Below are 24,191 nucleotides of genomic sequence, written 5' to 3'. Positions count from 1 at the left end.
TGGGGTTCTTAGCCACACACACTGTATTGCTGGTCAGTGCTGGGCCCTGCTGGGGGTCTTAGCCACACACACCCTCTAATGCTGGGCACTGTTGGGCACTGCTGGGTGTCCTCTGCACCCAACCCCTCTACTGTTGGGCACTGCTGGGAGTCCTCTGCACCCACCCCCCTACTGTTGGGCACTGCTGGGAGTCCTCTGCACCCACCCCCTCTACTGTTGGGCACTGTTGGGCACTGCTGGGAGTCCTCTGTGCCCACCCCCTCTACTGTTGGGCACTGTTGGGCACTGCTGGGAGTCCTCTGCACCCACCCCCTCTACTGTTGGGCACTGCTGGGAGTCCTCTGCACCCACCCCCTCTACTGTTGGGCACTGCTGGGAGTCCTCTGCACCCACCCCCTCTACTGTTGGGCACTCTTGGGCACTGCTGGGAGTCCTCTGCACCTACCCCCTCTACTGTTGGGCACTGTTGGGCACTGCTGGGAGTCCTCTGCACCCACCGCCTTTACTGTTGGACACTGCTGGGCACTGCTGGGGGTCTTAGCCACACACACCCTATGCTGGTGGGCACTGCTGCGCACTGCTGGGGGTCTTTTACAACCACACCTCAGATGTTACGCACCGTACCCTGAGCTTTCTGAGGTGTGTGTGGCGCGTATCACTATTGCAATGGTGATATGCGCTAGCGTGTGATGCACCGTACCCCGATCTTTCTGAGGTGTGTGCGGCGCGTATCACTATTGCAATGGTGATATGCGCTAGCGTGTGACGCACCGTACCCCAAGCTTTCTGAGGTGTGTGCGGCGCGTATCACTATTGCATTGGTGATATGCGCTAGCGTGTGATGCACCGTACCCTAAGCTTTCTGAGGTGTGTGCGGCGCGTATCACTATTGCAATGGTGATATGCGCTAGCGCGTGACTCACCGTACCCCGAGATTAATGACGTGTGTGCGGAGCGTATCACTATTGCAATGGTGATATGCGCTAGCGTGTGACGCACCGTACCCCTTTCTGAGGTGTGTGCGGCGCGTATTCCTATTGGGATGGTGATATGCGCTGGCGTGTGGTGCACCATACATGTATACTTCCATTGTTGCGGTGGGTTGTACTCACCGTCTGCGCCGTCGTCGGTTTCTATGTACGAGGTCGTAGGCGTACAGGGCTTGGATGACACGGTCGATGGGGTTCATGTCGTGTATGTCACGTACCGGGGTGCAGTTCGTGGCGGACTCTGGATTTACGGCAGTTTACAGCTCTTGTAGGAAAAGAGCCGTACCGAGTGTCATCAACACGGATCGTACTTCCTGGTTCGGAAATGGCTGCCGATTTACATACAGACGTGGCATACAGCATCGGACGGAGTGAATCCGTAAGTAGTTTGTAGTTGTACAGTGTTTGGTACGAGTCGTACGGAGTGGCGCTTTTTTAGTTAGGATCGTACTTGCTAGTTCGTACGGGGACATTGTTTGTGTACGAATCGTACGGGAAAAACGCTCCGTACGGCTAATCGGAGTGCTTTTTACTGGATCGGAATCGACCCCATGGTGTTTGTGATATTCGTAATCTTTTGGATGTATGTTCTGGTACTATACAATTTACGCAAAATATCCAACAAGATGCTCAGGAATTTCTAATGTATATGCTAACCATATTGGAAAATGAAGGTATACAAATTGAAAACCTTTTTGGCCTTTGTTATCAATGGGAACATCATTGTGAAAATCGTATGTATACATGTAGCACTAACATAGACACTGAAAGATTTATATTTTTGACATTGCCAGACTGTAAGTCAGTGTCTTAAACTAGTTTAAGCAGCAAATCAGAACATGGAGTGCAGCCAATACAACATTATTCATACAAAGATTTGGACAATATATAATTTTAATGATGCAACGTTGTACAGCTGATGGAAGAAAATTAGAAACTTCAATAAAACATTTTGTGGCAAGTCAACTATCAATATCACAAAGGACTTTTGTAGCAGTAGCTTTAATTTTCCATGATGATCATTCCACAACATCTGGACATTACACTGCGTAGCTAAAATGTGACAAAGGCTGGACACTTTGTAATGATCCTCAGTTAGTTTTTAAACAACGTTTGCCAAACAAACTACCTAATTTCTACCTAATATTTTTAAAGCAAAAGTTTTAGAAACAAAATTCGGTTTCTGAGGAATTTATTTACATGTATTAATACGATTACTGTTGCAAAATTTCAATATAACGGATTTCAAGAATACCATTTGGCCTTGAGGAATGGTGTTTATTTGAATTACGGACTTTTTCTTGCACATTGTCTCGGCGTATAGTTTTAAGCAACAGCATTTATAGTGTTTATAAATTTCAGTTGTAACATGTTCTTACAAGAAAGCATTTTATATGTGTGTGATTTGTATTTTATAGTATTTTACTGAGGATGGATCTCTGTTTTTTTTTAAACACTCTTATTGATTGGTTTTTTTTTGCCCGCTGTTATGTGACGAGTACGATTGAAATCACTGTTTCTAGTGAAATTCAATATATTCTGAGAACAGCAAAAAAGGCAAAGAAAATAATTTGTGAAATGTAAAAATGATTCTGTTTTCTAAAAAGTATAGTACTATGTATTATAACTGTATTTTTTCTTCTATTTTAGAGATAATGGGCCCGATTCACAGAATGAACTTAAGACTAAATCCTAAACTTACTACTATTTGGTATTCACAGAATGCACTTACTACTTTTGGGATTCACAGAGTGAACTTACTACTTTCGAGATTCACAGAATAAACTTACTACTTTCGGTATTCACAGAATAGATTTAAGACTACTAACTTTACGTCCGAACTCGGGCCGGAAACTCTGACCCGGAGGCGGAGCTTCTGACTTGGGGCGGAGCTTGCGGCCCGGTGGCGGAGCTTCAGGCCCGGAGGCAGAGCTTGTGGCTTGGAGGCAGAGCTTCCGGCTCGGAGGTGGGGATTTTAGCCATTGCTGTAATCTCCACCTCTGGGCCGCAAGCTCCAACTCTGGGCCGGAAGCTCCGCCTCCGGGCCGCAAGCTCCGCCCCCAAGCCAAAAGCCCCGCCTCCGGGCCGCAAGCTCCGCCCCCAATCCAGAAGCTCTGCCTCCGGGCCGGAATTTCCGGCCCGAGTTCGGACGTAAAGTTAGTAGTCTTAAATCTATTCTGTAAATACCGAAAGTAGTAACTTTATTCGGTGAATCCCGAAAGTAGTAAGTTCACTCTGTGAATCCCGAAAGTAGTAAGTGCATTCTGTGAATACCAAATAGTAGTAAGTTTAGGATTTAGTCTTAAGTTCATTCTGTGAATCGGGCCCTCTAATTCTAAAGTATCAATTTTTTTCAAATTTACATTATAAAAAAACAGAAAAAACTGTCTAGCATTATTTATTTATTTTATTGTGAAGGTAAGTTTAACTAAGTATTAAAATGCACAATAGCCTTTGTTTGTACACAGGTGAAGAAAATGGAGGACGCAGTAGATATATGTGGAGAGAAACCCTTTGGCTGCACCACGCTGCGGCATTTTCAGAGCCGGGAATGCGGCATATCTACAATGATATGTTACATTCTTATGCTCTCCCCTGCGCTGGCGCAGAAACAGCTGCCAAGCACCGGCACAGCCACCTTGGAACCATGGTGCAAGGATGCCTGTGCCACGGGTAGATTGTTTTTACAACAACAATCACTAAAAGCTTTTTCCTCTTTCAATGTGTGCTATTGAATGCAGCATGCATTGAAAGAGGAAAAAACGAGGAGAAATGAAAACATTTCTCCTCGTTGCGCCTCACTACAACACATTTAGGGTGGCGTAGCATTCAGACTCATCTCCAGATTGACGATTCCTCGTAAATCTGGAAATCTGTCTTGTTCCATGGGTGTTGCGTGAGAACATCCACAGCAACACCCATGAAACGCTCAATCACTGTAAAGTGCTGCGTGTGAAGGGGTCGTATTTACAAGGAGAGGAAAAACCATGCAGGTTGACTTTTCCTCTCCTTGTAAATATAGAGGAGCCCCCTGCGCCACCAGAACATCACAAAACGTGACTACTGGTGGCGCAGAGAGCTTGTAAATCTGCCCCTGAGTGTCTCTGGGACCAACTAACCCAACAGATTTGTATAGAAAGCCCCTTGAGCCTCTCGAGCTGACGAGCTCATGGTTACGCACCTACGCGCCGCAAGAGGTATCAAGACCTGAGAACATTTTTGGCAGCCTACGCAGCAGCCCCATATACACGCCTATTCCCTGCTGATTAAAGGTAACGACCTTGAAACACGTGTCCAGGGATGGCCAGCACAACAGTGGATATACTCGACATTTTTCTAGAAGCACACATGCTGGAACAAACTGCATTTACCATAATGCTCAGGGGTGAACCCGCTGGTAGGAGGAGCAGTGTGCGACCATATGGATTTCTATGTATAGAAAGTACCCTGGGACCAACAATATGTGACTTTTTGTAACATAGTGATAGCTTAAAAAAATCTTTCATATTTACAAGGAGAGGAAAAGGCAGTCTGTGTACCTTTTCTTTTCCATGTAAATACAACTTCATCATAAACACCACTTTATGTTCAAAGGGTATAGATATTGCTGTGCATGTTTGCAGGTAACACTCACAAAACAAGACACATCACCAGATTTATCAGAAACGATACGTCTGGACATGTGTATAAATACTGCACCATCTTCCAATTCATGTAGCGATGCACAACAAGGAGAATTCTTTTTATTTCTCCTAATTTTTTCTCTTTCAAAATGAGCTAAAATGCACACCATACATTGAAGGAGAAAAATGTGATCATTGATTGTTTTTGTGCATGAAGGTGAGCCTTTTTGTTCAAAAATAAACTGCACATGACACAGATATTCTTGCACCATAGTGCAAGGATGCCTATGTCATCACATGGATGTAGTTTAAGCACCAGTGCAGAGAGAAGCAAGGAGTTGCAATATATTTTGTGGATATGTTGCAACCCTGTGGTTTAGAAGTACCTTAGCATGCTGTAGGTAAAGAATTTACAGTATCATGCTACAGCACTTCCTTATAGTTACCATACACCACAAATGCATTCTTTCACTCAATTATGTAGTACGTATACATTCATATAAACTTTCATACACTAGCATACACATGTATCTCTTTCTTTAAACAGAGTAGTTAGTTCTAAAAATAACTTTTTTGTTGTTTTTTGTGTTTTTATATTTTTTGATTTTTTGAAAGTTTTCTTCTTTTTTTCGTTTAAAAAAAAAAGAAAATACAAGTCAACAGAACGAACAAAACCATGAACTTTGAAGGAATAATAAAAAAAACTAGCATTGATGGTTATCAATTGCTTGGCAAACTATGTCTACTGACTGCTCCCCATAACAAATTAAATGATTGCACTTGACGCAGTGCATTCTAACTTTCCCAAATTTGGGACGTATGTCTAGTGGTGATGTTGAAGGTGATGCCCCAGAGGTACTTCGTCAACTTGTCAACTTTAATAACACAATCATCGTTAACCACATCCTAAGTTCAGTAGTGCAGTCTGAGTATAGGTCTTGGAACTCTGCATTCTTGGCACTACCATTGGACTTCCTTTATCAACCTAGAACTTCTCCTCCTGGCTTCCAAAGTGAGCGGGCCATTGGGGGAGGTTATGAGGACCATATAGGGGGGATTGTTGGGGTAAGCACTGCAAACAGATTGGCCCCTTTGAGCACACTGGAAGATTGTGACTGACGCCGTGTGGGTCTCTTGAACCACACAGTACTTGTCCCTCAGGGAAACGTCCTACCCCCAGAACAGGAACTGAGTAAGTACAGAGGGCGTACGCTCCTTTCCTGGAACGTCACAGGGCTGGCAAGTAAGATCGATAATTCAAATTGGTTGGCCCTTGTGAAAAGTTTTGATGTGATATGTCTCCAGGAAACTTGGACAATCGAGAACAACTTCCACCTGTATGGCTATAAAACTCTCTTTGTTCCAGCGACCTCATCTGGGAGAGCCAAGGAGGGGCTCACCACCTTCGTCTCGCAGGCTGTCCTTGACACCTCAGTGACTGTACTCTATGTTTCAAGCAATGTATATGTGATGTTGCTGTCTAGTGGCAGGAGCAGACTCCTCCAGGAAAATCTTTACAATGTGGGAGTTGCAAACGAGGGGGAGGGTAACATACCACAGTTGGGGTAAGTATTATGGGGTGGCACCTTGAAAGGTCAGAACTGTCATTACATATTCTTAATTGGGGACTTTAACACCCACATGTATGGAGACATTAGACAAGGAGGAGTCAAAACCATGGGCTGGGCTCGACAATCAGGTCTGCATATGGAACATATCTCTCAGGGCACCAAGCTTAACTTAATCGAACTTGACAGATTTCTCTGTCCAGTCAAGAAAATTCAGTAACCATAATCCCACTTGTGTAGCAACAGGATGGGTCCAAGTACATAGACACATTGAGGTGGTGGGGGGTGTCCCTCTCAAAGTAGCTGAGGCTGGAAAGAGTTTAACATGGGTGTGTATAGTACCAGAGTTACTTCACGAGTCCCTTGCAAATCAGCGCAGCAGGGAGTTTGCCACCTGTCTTGATGACGAGGTTAGTACTTTGGACATCTTGGGTGCATTTGGAACTATGTCCATTGTCATACGGAGGCTATTACGAGCCTCAGTCGGGGGCTGTGAGCCAGTAGGCCCAAGATGGTTTGACTTCCAGGAAGCTGAGACAGGCCTTGAGCAACAAGCCCCAAGATATGGTGGTGGTCAAAGGGCTTCGTAGAGCATGTAAGGCCACATTAGCAACTCGCGAGTCCTCCCTGAAGGAGGAAGACTGGTCTGACTTAGTGGAGGCAAGTACATTGCGCAACCACTCTAAGTTTTGGGCTATCATTAACAGCCCATTTCTCTCAGAAGAGAACGTTCAATTATTGGTCACCCATATCACAGAGGATGTTTGGTTCCATCACTTTGAAGTTATCTTTCAGCCGGATCCTACGCTATTTGAAGAGCAGGAAAGGGTGGAAGGTAAGGCGGTCTTCGTATTCTCCATCCAAGAGGTGAGAATTGGTATACTAGGTCTGAACCAAAAAAAGGCCTAAGGGTCAGATGGGATCCCGCCTGACCTCTACCTTGCCCACGTAGAACTTTGGGCAGCTGTCCTTACAGCTATTATTAATGCTGCAGTGCGGGTCAGCCATCCTGATTCTTGGGCCTTATCGATTATAGTCCGGTATTGAAAAAGTGTGATGAGGACAGTACCTCATGTTACAAGCCCATTTCTCTTCTAGATTCAATCAATCAATCAATCAATCATGCCATTTGTATAGCGCACTACTCACCCGGGAGGGTCTCAAGGCGCTTGGGGGGAGGGGTATGCTACTGCTCGAACAGCCAGGTCTTGAGTTGTTTCCTGAAGGCGAGATGGTCCTGGGTCAGCCGAAGGTGGATGGGGAGGGAGTTCCAAGTCTTGGCAGCCAGGTAAGAGAAGGATCTTCCTCCGGCGGTGGCTCTTCGGATGCATGGTACGGCTGCGAGGGCGAGGCTGGTGGACCGTAGCTGGCAGGTGGGCATGTAGAAGGTCAGGCGGTCGTTGAGGTACTTGGGGCCCAGGTCGTGGAGAGACTTGTGTGCATGGGTGAGGAGCCGGAACGTGATCCTCTTGTCCACGGGGAGCCAGTGCAGTTTGCTCAGGTGGCTGGAGATGTGGCTCCGTCGGGGGACATCCAGGATGAGTCGGGCGGAGGCGTTCTGGATGCGCTGGAGTCTTTTCTGTAGCTTGGCTGTGGTTCCGGCGTAGAGGGCGTTTCCGTAGTCCAGTCGGCTGGTGACGAGTGCCTGGGTGACAGTCTTCCTAGTCTCGGTCGGGATCCAGCGGAAGATCTTGCGAAGCATACGCAGGGTGTTGAAGCACGATGAGGAGACGGCGTTGACTTGTCTGGTCATCGAGAGGGAGGGGTCCAGGATGAAGCCCAGGTTGCATGCGTGGTCGGTTGGCTTGGATGCGGTACCCAGGGCTGGGGGCCACCAGGAGTCGTCCCAGGCGGAGGGCGAAGATCCCAGGATCCCGTCTTGTCCGAGTTCAGTTTCAGGCGGCTGTCCTTCATCCACTCGGCGACGTCTTTCATCCCTTCGTGTAGGCAGGTTCTGGTGGTGTCGGGGTCTCTGGTGAGGGAGAGGATCAGCTGGGTGTCATCGGCGTAAGAGATGATGTTGAGGTTGTGCTGGCGTGCGATGGCTGTGAGAGGTTTCATGTAGATGTTGAAGAGGGTGGGGCTGAGTGAAGATCCTTGCGGGACGCCGCAGATGACTTCGGTGGCCTCGGAGCGAAACGGGGGGAGGCGGACTCTTTGTGTTCTTCTGGCGAGGAACGAGATGAACCACTCCAGTGCCTTCTCTTGGATACCGATGTTGCTGATGCGCTGGACTAGGGTGCGGTGGCAGACCGTGTCGAACACAGCGGAGAGGTCCACGAGGATGAGGGCCACTGTGTCCCCCTTGTCGAGCAGGGTCCGGATGTCGTCAGTGGCTGCGATGAGGGCAGTCTCGGTGCTGTGGTTGGCTCTGAAGCCGGACTGCGAGGGGTCGAGGGATCCGTTCGTCTCGAGGAAGGCGGTCAGCTGTCTGTTGACGATCTTCTCGATGACTTTAGCAGGAAAAGGGAAGAGCGAGATGGGGCGGAAGTTTTTGAGATCGGTGGGGTCCGCTGTAGGTTTCTTCAGGAGGGCGCTGATCTCGGTGTGCTTCCAGCTCTCCGGGAAGGTGGCGGTGTTGAAGGAGGCGTTGATGATGTTCCGGAGTTGGGGTGCGATGGTGGAGTCGGCCTTGTTGAAGACGTGGTGTGGGCAGGGGTTGGTCGTTGATCCGGAGTGGATGGTGTTCATCGTGCGGGCTGTGTCTTCGGTGGTCACCGTGGTCCAGGTGCGAAGGGTGGCGGTGGGGGGGCGTTGGTTTGACGGTTGGGTGCGTGAGTGGGGCGCCGAAGCTGTTGTGGATGTCGGCGATCTTGCGGTGGAAGAACGAGGCGAGGGAGTCACAGAGGTCTTGTGACGGGGTGATGACGTTGGTGCCGGTGCTGGGGTTGGAGAACTCCTTGACGATAGTGAAGAGCTCTTTGCTGTCGTGGGCGTTGTTGTCCAGTCGTTCCTTCAGGGATTTCTTCTTGGTGGTGCGGATGAGCTGGTGGTGCTTGCGGGTAGCGTGTTTGAGGGCGGTCATGTTGTCGGTGGTCCGGTCGAGGAGCCAGGCTTTCTCGAGGGTGCGGCAGGTCTTCTTGGAGTCCTTGATGTCATCGGTGAACCAGGATGCCTTCTTGCTTCTGGGTCTGCTGGGAGGGTTCTTTAGTGGCGCGAGGTCGTCGGCGCAGGCAGTCAGCCACTGTGTGAAGTTGTGGGCTGCTTCGTTGGGGTCCATTGTGTTGGCGGGTGGGCTCTGGCTGAGGGAGGTGGTGAGCTGGTCTGCGGTGATCTTGCTCAAATTCCTGTGAGGTACCTGTTGCGGGTGGTGGTGAGTCGTGGATCTTTTGAAGCTGAAGTGGACGCAGCTGTGGTCGGTCCAGTGGAGTCCGGTGGCGTGGCTGAAGGTGATGTACTTGCTGGAAGAGAAGACGGAATCAAGCGTGTGGCCGGCGTAGTGGATGGGGGTGTTGACCAGTTGCTTGAGTCCGAGGTTGGCGAGGTTTTCCAGCAGGGCGGTGGTGTTGCGGTCCTTGTTGTTCTCCAGGTGGAAGTTGAGGTCCCCGAGGAGGATGTAGTCGGTGGAGGGGAGGGCGTGCAGGCTGATGAAGTCTGTGATGTCTTCGCTGAATTGTGTGCGTGGTCCCGGGGGACGAGGGTGCCTCTGAGGGTCGTCTTAGGGTCGGTGTGAATCTGGAAGTGGAGATGTTCAGCTGCGGCAAAGGAGTCGTTGGCGTCGGGCGTGATGCGGATGGTGTTCCTGTGGACGATGGCGATGCCACCTCCGGTCTGGTTGATGCGGTCCCTCCTGATGATCTTGTACCCGTCCGGGATGGCGATGGCGATGTCGGGTGCAGAGGAGGCGTTCATCCAAGTTTCCGTGAGGAAGGCGACGTCCGGTGATGTAGCGTCGAGGAGGTTCCTGAGTTCCACGGCGTGTCTGTGGACAGAGCGGGTGTTGATCAGGATGCACTTGAGGTGGTTGCTGCTGGTGTTTGTCTTGGCGGGTGCGGGGCAGGTTCGGAGGCAGGTGAACTTGCAGGTGCAGCAGGTGAAGGGTCCGTGGGTGCGTCTCGGGGTGGCTCGGCAGCAGGAGTGGGTCCGGCCGGCATTGAGTGCGTTGAGAGTGGTGGCGTCGTAGGTCAGTCGGGTCGTCTTGCCTCAACGGAGAGGGCCAGGGGTCCTGCCGCTGGGCGCGGGCCAGGTGCAGACGGGCTTACCTTTGGCGCACCTTCGGCGCTCAATCGGTGCTCCTGCTGCGCGCGTCCACTGCACGGTCGCTCTGGGGGCGTCATAAGTAAGGAGCCGGGAGGGAGGAGCAGCTGGGGTGGCGGGAGCGGGGCGGCGAATGGAATCACAGGGGGGCGGGCCGCAGGGAGGCAGCGGCGGGAAATTCCAAGAAGCAGCGGGCAGCGGGAAATTCCCAGGAGCAGCGGGAAATTCCCAGGAGCAGCGGGAAATTCCCAGGAGCAGCGGGCAGCGAGCGAAGGAATCTGCAGGCAGGAGGCGGCAAAGGCAGGCAGGAGCGGCAGCAGTGAGTGGGGCGACCAAGCCCTGTGGAGGGCTGAGCGGTCACGATGGTGAAGGTGGTGGGTCGTGTGGATCTTGACAGATTGGTATCCTGGGCAGATGAAAGTAACTTTTTATCTGCAATTCACTATGGTTTTGCTCTGGTCAATCAACCATGGAGCAGTGTTTGAACTTATATCTTGTCCTGAATAAGTATACTGAGGCTCATTCCTGGCCCATATATTTAGCCTTCATAGACCTGTCCTCAGCCTTTGACTATGTGAACAGGTCTAAGTTATGGCAGTTGATGTCATCCATTGGCATCGATAAAAACATTATTTGGTTCTTGAGGGATCTTCCCAGAGATTCCAGGGCCCACTATTCAAAGGACTTGAAAGTGTCCCGTCAGTTTAACATCAAGAGGGGGGTGCGCCAGGGGTGCATTCTCTCACCCTTCCTTTTCAATTCATATATTGACTCCCTAGAGAAGGCCCTTCTAGCAACTAAAGCTGACAGTCCACAGGCAGACAAGCATAGCCTGCCAGTCCTTATATACAGAGACGATGTAGTCCTCCTGGTGAGGACTGCAAGGGGCTTACAACTTCTCCTTAACTCTTTTGCCTCTTTCATGGAGGAGCAGGACTTGTTGGTGAACCAATCTAAACCATACATCATGCAGGTGGGCCCCGGAAAGGCTAAGGTTAAGCAGGCCGTTTTTTAACTAGGAAGCTCCTCAATACCTAAGACAAATTTTTTTTCCTACCTGGGAGTAGTGTTTGACGACTTCTTGAGCTGGTGCCCCTTGCTTAACCGTAAGAAAGGGGATCTAGTGAAAGCTTCTGCAGCTGTTTTTAACTTTCCTGGCAGAGTGGGAGATAAGCCAATAGGAGCCCTCTTGAAAATTTACCAAGCAAAATGTATCTCAAAGGCTAGTGACAGGAGCGAGATATGGGGCCATATTGCGCTTGGTGCTCTGTAGAGCACCAAAAACCCATTCCTGCAAAGAGTTCTTTCTGTTCCGCATTGCACCCCACCCTATATTGTTCATGGGGAAATGGGGATGTCTTTTTCTCTGACGACCTGGCTTTTCAACCTTTGGCCTTGTGGCTCAAGCGTTCTTAGTAAAGACATCTTACGGGACTGTCTTTCTCTTGATCACGTCTCATGTATCCGATGGCCCCAGTACATAAAAATTGACCTGGCTAGGCTAGGAAGAGCAGATCTTTTTATGAATCCTCAGGGTATTCATAAAAGGGACCTTATTTGGGCAAAGGAGAGCTTTTTAATAATGCAATATTGTGAAAAAGAGAGGGAAAAGAGCTGTGCAAGCCCAGTGTGTTCACGTACATTGTACTGAAAACGGTGCCTACCACGGAGCCTTATCTTTTATGGCTTAAAAGCATCCACAATCATTTTCTTTTAATGAGGTTCTGGCTCAACCTCTTCTACTACTTACTGGCATATCCCCACGGCTCTCACAGAGGTCAGGGCCTCATGCCCTGTGGCTGCGACGGAGAGTCTCCTCAGGACATGATGCACTTTTAAATGTTTTGTACTTTTTATGCTGCTCCCAGAAGGTTACTTATCATCCCTATCCTTAAAAAATGGGCTTTAGGAGTGTGAGACCAGCTTTTATCTTTTTACAACATCTCTCTAGTGATACCGTTTTGTACACTCTTAGCTTCTTAACTCAGACAAAGGAAAAGTTGTAAATAATATCTGTATTGTAACCCATGCTTTTTTATTCTGTGTGTAGATTACTTAAAGCAGAATAACGTTTTATTGTATTGTATTGTAATGCGTAACTGGCTGTGTATGTGGGAGAGAGGGTGTGTGAGTGCATAGGTATTTAGTGTCTGTATGGGTTAGTAAGGGTGTGTGTGAGTGACTGTATGAATTAGTGAGTGGGTGTGTGAGTGAATGAGAGGTGATATGAGTAGCTATATGGGTGAATGAGAAGGTGGATTACTGACTGTATGGGTGAATGAGTTGGTGTGTGAGTGTCTGTATATGTGTGAAAGGTTGTATGAGTGGTTATATAGGAGAGTGGGTGACTGTGTAACTGACTATATGTGTGTGTGACAGTGTGCAGGACTGCCTATATGGGTGAGAGCATGGGTGTTGACTGTGTGTATGTCTGAGTGAGAGAGTGGGTAAGTTGCTAAATGACTGAATGAGTGGGTGTGTGAGTGAGTTTATAAGTCAGTGAAAGTTTGTATGAGTGGCTTTATGAATGAGTTAGAGGGTGGATGAGCGGCTGCATGGGTGACTAAGTGGGTGTGTGATTGTAGGTGTGGGTATGTCAAAGGGTGTATGAGTAGTTTATGAGTGAGAGAGAAGATGTATGTGTGTGTATGGGTAAGTGAGTGGGTGCATGAGTGATTATATGAGTAAGTAAAAGGGTGTGTGAATTACTCAATTGATAAGTGAGATGTGTGTGAGTGGCTGTATGAGTGAGTGAGTGTGTGAGTAACTTTATGGGTAAATTATTGGCTGCATGGGAGGCTATATGGAGGAGTAAGTGACAATATGAGTGGCTATATGAGTTATTGAGTGTGCATGAGTTGGGTGAGAGGATATATTATTGTCTCTTTGGGCAAGTGAGTGGCTATAACATTATTTATATGGGTGAGTGTAAGGGTGCCTGAATGTGTGCATAAGTGAATAAGTGGTAGTTGAGTGCCTACATGGCTTACTGTTTTGACATGTCAGTGGTCAATGAGTAAATGAGTGTGTGAGTAACTGTATTGGTAAGTGAGTGGCTATATGAGTAGGTGTATGCATGATAATTTGGCAGCATGACTGGTATATGGATGAAGGCAAACAACAAGAGAGAAAGGGTCAATAGATAACTCTTGTACCCCTTGTACGCAATATAACAAAACCACAGAAGAGTATCTAGAAAAGGCAAAAATCTATTCATAGGGGTGAAGAAATTTACACCACCACCAAAGATTCAGAAAAAGTTTTCCAACATATGGGAAGGATGTTAATGGAAAAGAAGAACCCTCAGGCACCAAAAAGATCTTTGGTTGCCATTATCTTCATTGGATCCTGCATACAAAAACGTGCATTTCTACGTAGACACAACAGAAAAGTGCATGTTAAAAAGAGTATTTGACTGCCACCCAAATAGAAAAATTATTTTAATGTGGGGGTAGTTCTAACTCTGTTAAAAACGTGATAGAAGACGGACATATAAGTGGTTGAGTTATTTTGAACCACATGTCCTAGAAAGGTCGACATGTTTCAGCTAATAAGCCCATCGTCAGCTCAGCATTCCTCAGGACCATACATACCCACGCCTCCGAAGAGGCACACACTATGGCGCCAAAAACATCGGGGAGTAGACAGTAAAAAGACTACACAAACTTGTTTGTGGGTCTAAGCACCGCAAAAAGTCACGTGCTGTCCTTCCAAATCGTTAGGACTGGGAAATTAAATGTATTTAGGAGTCCGGCCCCTTGGGCTCGTGGCAGGGGGAACCTTCACGCCCGGAGTATGATTCTTGCCGAGCCACTGCCCGCCTGGAAACCTATTCTGGTCACATCCACGGCCCGTTTATAAGTCAGTGAAAGTTTGTATGAGTGGCTATATGAATGAGTTAGAGGGTGGATGAGCGGCTGCATGGGTGACTAAGTGGGTGTGTGATTGTTGGTATGGGTATGTGAAAGGGTGTATGAGTAGTTTATGAGTGAGAGAGAAGATGTATGTGTGTGTATGGGTAAGTGAGTGGGTGCATGAGTGATTATATGAGTAAATAAGAGGGTGTGTGAATTACTCAATTGATAAGTGAGATGTGTGTGAGTGGCTGTATGAGTGAGTGAGTGTGTGAGTAACTTTATGGGTAAATTATTGGCTGCATGGGTGGCTATATGGAGGAGTAAGTGACAGTATGAGTGGCTATATGAGTTATTGAGTGTGCATGAGTTGGGTGAGAGGGTAAATTATTGTCTCTTTGGGCAAGTGAGTGGCTATAACATTATTTATATGTGTGAGTGTAAGGGTGCCTGAATGTGTGCATAGGTGAATAAGTGGTAGTTGAGTGCCTACATGGCTTACTGTTTTGACATGTCAGTGGTCAATGAGTGAGTGAGTGTGTGAGTAACTGTATTGGTAAGTGAGTGGCTATATGAGTAGGTGTATGCATGATAATTTGGCAGCATGACTGGTATATGGATGAGTCAGATGGTGCATTAGTGCCTGTATAGGTGTGGTAGTGAGTGTTGATTGGGTGTATGGATGGGTAAGTAGGTGTGTTAGTAGTTGTATGAGTGAGTGACATTCTACATGAGTGAATATATGGCTAATGAATAGTTGCATGAGTGAGTACCTACATGGCTATGTTAGAATCAGTTTCCAGAGGTCGTACCTGGTGATAGAAACTGGTGAGAATTGATATCAACTTCTTTGTTTACATGAATACCCTCTACATTGCAATGCCAAAGTCATTTCAAGAAACATAGTACATAGTACTATACATTACTCATGCAGTAACGGTATATCAGACCATTATAAAACATTTATTTTCCCTTTCTACTGTTCTCAGCTTTCATACTTTGGCACCATAAATGATGTACTATATGAAGCTTTATCCCTGGACAGTTGGGAAAAATATTTTATGGATTGCAGAATAAAAAACATATCTGCACAGTACACAATCTTGAATAAGTGACACTATGCATTCCGCTCACTACAATTTATTATTCAGTTGTTTTACTTACATGTACTACAGTAAGTAGAGAAATACACCTTAAAATGTTTTCCTTTATCATTATACCTGATATAGGGCTACTCATAAATGTAATCCACGCTTGAGTTCTGGAAATCCTTTTAAAAATATGAACCTTAGTAGGGCAAGTAATATGTTGAATGATGATTACGCCTGTAGATAAAATATAATAAATAATTTTTGTATCCAGAAATACTTCATAAATGTTTGGTTGAAGACACAAGGGGTGACAGGTTCGAAGCTTGAAAGATAGTCTTGGCATCAGATGAAGACTGCTATGATTCTAGCCTCTGTATTATATAATGTTGTAGTATTGCAGTGTGTAATTAGTGACTGTAGCATCCACATGGTATATTAAATTCTTTCTGTAATACAAATGCACTGTTGAACATTGGACATCACCCATGATAGGCCGAATGATATTTAAAACATTGGCAATCCATGTACAAGAAAAGCCTTAAATTATCTCTCCCAAAAACATTGCTTGGAACTTTGTTTGATGTTTGATGAAATAGGAAGTGTGAATTTTGTAGTTTGAAAGGCAATTTTGGTTTCAATTTAAGGTTGCTGTCATTGTATTCTGTCCAACCACTTTCAGTCTTTAAATAGATAGTGTAGTATCCAGATAGATGTTGCATTAAATCCTTTGGGAAAGATAATAGCTGTAGGTTCTTCCAGAAAATGTTATTTGTGCAGCTCTGTAGTTAGCAATTTCAGTTTCCAGATCAGATCTATTAGCTCTGCATCGTTGTAACTTTGATATAAGGCAGTTTCCAATTCTTTGTACATGCAATGTAGACATTGGATCTGATCTACAATTTGCGCATGATATATTTTGATTTCTGTTTTTAATCATGCTGTCGAAAGGCACAGTTCTGCAATCTGGTGTTGTTAAGTACACAAATCGCTCAGAATTTATAACAGTTGAAGATTTATATGAGGAATCTTCATAGTCGTGGTTCCATTTATAACCCAGTCGAATGAAGTCCTCAATATATTCTCCTTCTTCTTCTGAAACTTCAAGCATGGCCATTATAAATTCTTGTGCATCTTGTTACCTGTGGAGAGTAAATATTAGTTTGCTACATATCTCTGAAAGGTCTTCTGTGTTCTCTGCCCTGTTCCACCGTGGTTCCGCCATTTGTGGAGGGCAGTCTGAAACAGAAATACTTGGCTGACTTCCGGATCAAAGGTGGCAGTAACTTGCTTGCATGTCAATTTCCCTGCCACATTCATATAAATACAGGATGTAGCAGCGGACGAGCAGATAACAGCGGAAAGTTCATTCTCTTAGTCGCATGCTGTCACCGATCTAAACTGCCCTAAGCACTTTAGCAACGATCAGGACCTCTCTGAAAATAGGCTTTTAATTGTTTTTAAAAACGCTTTTAACTGCTCTTAAACCAAAACACTAGCGCAAATTTGCACTTACCCATATTTCAGTGTTCTGTGCCCTGTTCCACCGCGCTGGTGCCATTTGCTGTGGAGGGCAGTCTAAATCGGAAATTCTTGGCTGACTTCTGGGTCAAAGGGGGCAGTCCCTCGCTTGCGCGCCAATTACCCTGCCACATTCATATAAATACAGGATGCAGCAGGGGACACGCAGTTAACAGCGGTAGGTCTATGCCGCAAGTTCATGCTCTTAGTCGCATACTGTCATCGATCTGAACTGCACTAAGCACCTTAGCAATGATCAGGGCCTCTCTGAAAATAGGCTTTTAATTGCTTTTAAGAAAGCTTTTAACTGCTCCTAAACCAAGACGCTAGCGCAAATTTGCGCTTACTCATATTTCTGTGTTCTGTGCCCCGTTCCACCACAGCTGGTGCTGTTTGCTGTGGAGGGCAGTCTGAACCGTAAATTCTTGGCTGACTTCTGGGTCTAAAGGGGTAGTCACTCGTTTGCACGCCAATTTCTCTGGCACATACAGGCTGCAGCAGCGTGCGCGCGTAGTGGGAATGTCACTGGTGTGCCTAAGGAAAGTCCGTCTGCGCCCATCCGCGCCTGACTGGGCCCAGGGCCACGACCCCTGTTTGTCACACCCCAAAAACAAGGACAACTCTAATGTACACCAATGTCACTGTTCTGAACCTCGACAAAAAAAATCTTAAACCACCATGTCACCAGCTCGTCCAATGCAATGAGCCCAAATCATGCCCCCACTACAACTTAACGTTTCTCTTTACGAAAACCAAGGCATGTTCCATAGAAAACTATATAGCATATGGGCTATCACTATCACCAGCACCCAAAACTTTCACAGTCATGCTCATCAATACCCGCTCCCTAATAAAACACAACATAGAATTTGCAGAACTACTGACTACACACAAAGTAGATATGGCCTTCGTAACCGAAACCTGGGCTAATAGCACCTCTGATTTTGACCTGCCCTTAGCTATACCTCAAGAATTCTCAATTATCAAAAATAATAGACAAGATAGACGGGGAGGAGGACTAGCAATAATAGTTAACAACTCCTTGGAGCTAAATGGATCCCCGACAGGACGTAGCCCAGATTGTGAACTACTTTCATTCCAAATCACCCTGAGTGCTAACTACACCTTTAATGGCACACTACTTTATAGACCTCCCAGCTCAAAAAGAAAAAACAAATTTGAGGAAATCCTCAGCCCAATAATAGAATCAAGCACCAACTTAGAGGACTTCTGGATACTGGGTGATTTTAACTACCACCACGAAGAGTTAGAAGATCATAATACAGCATCATTAATTGAGATGATGTTGATTGCTTCACTAGAACAGAAAGTAACTCACCGAACACATGATGCAGGGCACACTCTAGATGGATTTCACATCTAATCCCCGTCTTAAACTACAAGAAATCCTGCCAATTCCTTGGTCAGACCATAGAGCCATCCTGTTCACAATAACCACCACACATCACATCCCAGGTGCGCTATATACCGCTCAAGATAATCAAAGGATGCTACTGGAGGAATATTAACCCCCAGCAGATTCAATACATTCTGGCATCCTCTGAACCTGACCTAAAACATGAGACTAATCAAGCGTCATGTAACTTCACCAACTGGATTAAATCCCCAGTAAACTTTTTAGCACCAGAAAAAAGCATCACCAGCAAGGGTACGAAGAAATCCGAGCCCTGGTTCTGTGATGCCTTACGCAAACAGAATCAACTCTGCAGAAGGGCAGAGAGACGCTGGAGAAGCAATTACTCAAAAAACGATAAAATGTTATACTCCCAATCTTTGAGCATCTATAAAAAGATGTTACTGTACATGAAAAGTAGTTACTTTTCAGATAAAATTCAGCAGGCTGACAACTCCAGCAAATCTCTTTTTTCAACATTGAAGAAACTGTTCAAACTCCCCAAACCACAAAAAAAGGACATCAGTGTGGCTTTCTGCAACCAACTTGCAGGTTATTTTAAGGACAAACTTCAAATCATCTTTTAATCAGACAGGAACAATGGCATGGTAGTCAGCCCTGACACATTCTCTCCATGACTCACCTATGTTATGGACTCCTTCGCACCACCAAACACAGAACAGGTAGACCAGGCAATTAAATCAATATAACTAGGGGCACCTTCAGATCCCTGTCCTCCCAACATATTTCATATGGCACCAGACACTATCAGTGAACAACTTAGTATACTTTTTAAAGAAATAATTATTTCAGGTGTCTTTCCAGACGAATGGGAAATAGTATCAATTCTTCCATTAATGAAAAAACTCAATCTAGATCCCAACGACAACAACTGTTACAGACCAATTTCAAGGATCCCCTTACCTGCAAAAGCCCTGGAAAAAATTCTTAACTCCCAACTAACGACCTTCAACTCCTCTGCAGACCTGCTGCACTCCACACAGTATGGTTTCCAACAAAGTCATGACAATGAAACCTCCCTGATCATGGCAGCAGAGGAGATTTGGGCAATAATGAATATGGGTGCCAAGGCCGCTTTGATCCTGCTGGATCTGTCATCGGCCTTCGACACCGTGAACCATGACATCCTAATCAGAAGGCTCCAAGAGCTGGGAATCAAGAACTCCGCTCAAAAACTGCTCAAATACTATCTGAACAACAGATACCAATATGTCCATGTTGGGTACTCCAGTTCAGAACAGTTTAAGCTTCCTTGTGGGGTACTGCAGGGCTCCTCTTTAAGCCCCACCCTGTTAAAGCTATATGTAACCCCTTTAGCAAAGGTCATTAGGCAATTTGGCTTCACACTTATATCCTACACTGATGACACCCAAATCGTGGTGTCCTTTTCCAGCAAGCCTGAGGAAACAGCTGAGCATTGTACCCAATGCATGTCCCACATAAACCAGTGGATGGGGACAAACTGTCTAAAACATAATGGAACCAAAACTGAGGTCCTCCTACTGGGCCCTGATACATCTTTCTGGTCTCAGAACTGGTGGCCTTCCAGTATGGGTGCACACCCTCCCCCAGTCCACAAAGTGAGGAATTTGGGTGTCATTTTTGATAACAGACTAACCTTCAAACATCAAGTCAACAAAGTGGTCTCTTCTGTGTTTCTTATTCTAAAATCAATCCGCAAAGTGCTCCCCTTCATACACCCTGTAGCAGTAAAAACACTAGTAACTGTCCCAGCCTTGTCCACACTGGAATATGGAAATGCATAATACTTAGGCCTTAAAAAACAGCACATGGTTAAACTTCAGCGAGCATAAAACACTGATGCCAGAATACTGCTAGACGTCCCTAAATTCCAGTCCATCTCAGAAGGCTTGAAAAAACTCCATTGGCTCCCCATTAATAAAAGAATAGATTTCAAAGCCTCATGTATAGCATACAAGGCTGTTCATGAAAATGGACCAGCATTCCTAAACCAACACATCACATGGTACCATCCATCAAGGCACCTACGCTGAGCACAAAGCAAACTCCTCAAGACGCTAAAATTCAAGAAAGCGAGCTGGGGAGGAAGAAGCTTTGTCTTGGGTACTGTGAGGATGTGGAACCTGCTTTTGTTAAATATCAAAAGCTGCCCAACACTGCTCGGTTTCAGAAAACTACTAAAGACATGGCTTTTTTCAAACTAACATTTCTACCATCTTTGGCAAGCTCCTCTGCAAAGCACCTAGATGCCCCTGGGCATTCTTGCGCTATATGAATCCCAAAATCAAATTTAAATGCTTGAAGCAGAATGTATTACAGTGCTGTCACTGAGTAGACGTTGGAGCAAGTGATACCGTGCGGAACACAATCTCTTATCTGGTTTTCCTTCAATTTGATGTACAGGATGTGGTAAATGAAACAGTACATTGAGAACAACATTTGCATAGCAGAGTTGGCGCCTGAACTGTTTTCAAACTGATATTCTACAAAATATCCCTCATTTTCCAGTTGTTTTATTCTTAACACCTTCTAGCTTGTGATCATTTGCTTTCTCTTATTGATCATCAGTTTAATGTTTTGTAAGCATTCGATTTTGCCAGATTACCCTTTTGTCATAAATAGGGTACTGACCTAAATGAGGAGCATATAGACTTCTTAATCGATTGTACTCTCTTAAACAGCTTATATTAGCACTAACTTCTTATTATCGATTTCAACTAAAAACAAACAGGACAATGATCTAACTCAGGATACTGCTATATGGTATAATGCAAAATACTGTACTTCCAATATTAATAAAGGCTGTGTCTACACTTAACCACTTGGATGCTAAGGCAATTGGAGCTTCTTCATGTAATTTCCATTGAAATGAATGGGCACTCCATGACGAGTTACCCTTGTCATTAGAGATTTGTGGATAGTTACAGCAGCATATGCTAGAGAGACAAGGAACTGTTGTCATTGCACATTTAAGTCCTTCAAAAGCAAAAAAAACAAACAATACATCGACTAATCTGCTCCATGCCAGCAATCTGATCAAATTTTATGACTAAGTACTCAACCTCATTTCTATTTGGAAAATATATGAAATCAATCACTTTGCCTATAGCATCATTTATTAAGCCTTCCTCTAAATTTTAATTCTGCCACAAAATTATTCAAGACTTTTTGTAAATTCGTAAACACTTTTCTAATCCTACAGTCCTCGAGAAAGACTTCTCCAAAGCATCTAATTGTGCTTGTGGTTTTTTCAGTTAGTAGTATTTTTACTCCCTGGTGTTCCATTTTATCGATAGCTGAAATTTGCGAAATATCTTCTTTCTTCAACTTCAGTAATTGTTTGTTGAAGTTCAAGGACTCTTATAGAGTAGGTATTAAACAGACTATGTATTTCTGATTTTCAATGAAATAGTACATTAGTTGTGCTGTTGTGTTATCAGATGAAAATAGATTCCTGGCAAGCCGGCTTTCCAAAGCACGTTTGCCCTCCTTTGAGAAAAGTAGTACTCTAATGTCCTTCAGGATATCTCAAAATTCCACATTAGATGCCTGACTCATATTATTCACTATTTCCTTGAATTTAAAGTTTAGCCAACTATTTACACTCCTAATAATTTGCAACAAACTCCTTGTTTCATGATGGACAAGGGTCTTGAAAACAGGCTGCCCTTCTCGGAGGTGAGTTACAGTAGATCATTGAAGACAATTAACTGATTTCCTCCAAAGAGCATGTCATACTCTGTTTTTAAAATCTACAGCATTCTTAAGTGTACGAAGGCAAGCACTAAGTTCGAAATCATGCTCACCTCAATGATGATCAAAAGCTTCAGTTTCTTCAATACTTTTGATGCCTCATGACATTCTTAACCAGATAACTTATAGTTTTCCGGCTTTTTGTCATGTTCCACAGGTAGCATAAGTAGTCAGTGTAAAGTAACTCCTTCAATGTTGTTTGCAACTAATCTAATTGGTGCTGTTATTACACATGATACATTTGATTCTGTAGTCCGCTGCAGATAAGCAGTGAGCACTTTAATTAAAAACCTTTTCCCAGCTTCAGCTTGACTACAGATATACAGCAGAATTGGCTTAAATTAAGATCATTCACATTCTTTCTTGTTGTGCATAAATCCATGCCCTATTTTATCTTTTACTTCAATATACATTTCTTTCTGTTCATTGTTCAGTTGTGCTACTAAGTGTTTGAAAGCCACACTTTCATCTCCTGCTTGTTGCATTGCACTCTCCACCTCACTCATCGCTACGGCTGCTTCATATTGAATAATTTGTTGTTCAAGTGGTTCTTGACACAGTGGTGCCGAACTTTGACTGCTTTGTGAACTCTCCTTTGCTACTTCAGCAGCAATGGTTTTTCTTGTTCATTCTCCTCGTGCAACATTTTCAAATAGTATGAAAAGACTGGACACACAGGGCCAGATTCACAGAACTAACTTGAGACAAAATCCTAAACTTACTACTTTTGGTATTCACAGAAGTTAGGATTTTGTCTTAAGTTTTTCTTAAGATAAACTTAAGATAGACTTAAGGCAGGCTTAAGACAGACTTACGACAAACTTAAGACAGACTTTAGCAGACTTAAGTTAGGATTTTGTCTTAAGTCTGTCTTAAGTCTATCTTAAGTTTGTCTTAAGTCTGTCTTAAGTGTCTGTCTTAAGTCTGTCTTAAGTTTGTCTTAAGTCTGTCTTAAGTTTGTTTTAAGTCGGTCTTAAGTTTGCCTTAAGACAAACTTAAGACAAAATTCTAACTTCTGTGAACACCAAAAGTAGTAAGTTTAGGATTTTGTCTTAAGTTAGTTCTGTGAATGTTGTCTTATACAGCATTGAAAGTGTATTTTGCAGCAGTCGTACTCTCCAAGAGGTTCTGACTCAGCACACCAAGGCCTAAACTGTTGCAGAAGTACCAAACAGAAAAACTCTCTTCTGTCTGAAGTTTGGCAACTCAGTTTCCTGTGGGTAATCAGATTTCTCTTGCTGTGTCTCACCAAACACTATCACCATCAAGTAATGCATATTTTCCTTCCTCTATTGTTTCTGCCGTGCATCAAAAGAAAAGGGCAGGAATGCGCTGTATCTACAAGTATGGTGCATTCCTGTCTTTTTCCCTTGTGCTCGTGCACAATGGGCTGCCATGCGCCAATGCAGGCACACTTGAGCCACAGTGCAAGGGTGTATGCATTGTAGGCGTGATTGTTTTTGTGCAGGAAGCAACACGTACCAGCACAAAAAAAAATCATGAAAGGTGTTTTCCTCTTTCTATGTGTGAAGCAGAATGCAGCACTCATAAAAAAAGAAAAAACGAGGAGAAATAAAAGAATTTCTACTCATTATACCTCCCTTATGCCTCCCCTGGGGAGCCATAGGAATCTGGTGCATACCCAGGTTTGTGAAGTATTGTAAATCTGGGAATGCATCAGGTTCCATGGATGTTGCATGGGAACAACCACAGCAATAACCACGGAACACCCTTTCATGCAAAGTAAAACATGAAAAGGGGCCATATTTGCAAGGCCATGAAAAGCCATGCAGGGTAGCTTTACGTGGCCTTGAAAATATAGTCAGGCACACTACGCCACTGGTACAACAAAAACATTACACACTGGTGGTGCAAAGGTCTAGTAAATAAGCCCCTGATTTTCTGGGAAAGACCTTAACACTCTATTCTATGTATTTGCTAGGCCTAGACTTACCCAAACAACCCCCCTTGACTTTAGAACAAACTAACTGAGCTCAGCTGGTCACAGCACTCATAGGAGCCCATCTCTCAATGGGAAAGCAGTTTCAAGATGAAGCTGTACAATTTCTTATATAGACTCTTTTCAGCAGAAATCTTATCCCATAAATCCTTCATCCCTCTCTTCTTTGATTTTTTAATGTATGAGGTGATGGGACGAGCAATAGTGATGGAGTTGTCTGC

This window comes from Lissotriton helveticus, chromosome 2_1 (genome assembly GCF_964261635.1).
Source record: "Lissotriton helveticus chromosome 2_1, aLisHel1.1, whole genome shotgun sequence".
Lineage (NCBI taxonomy): Eukaryota > Metazoa > Chordata > Amphibia > Caudata > Salamandridae > Lissotriton > Lissotriton helveticus.
Note: the sequence above shows the minus strand (reverse complement) of the source record.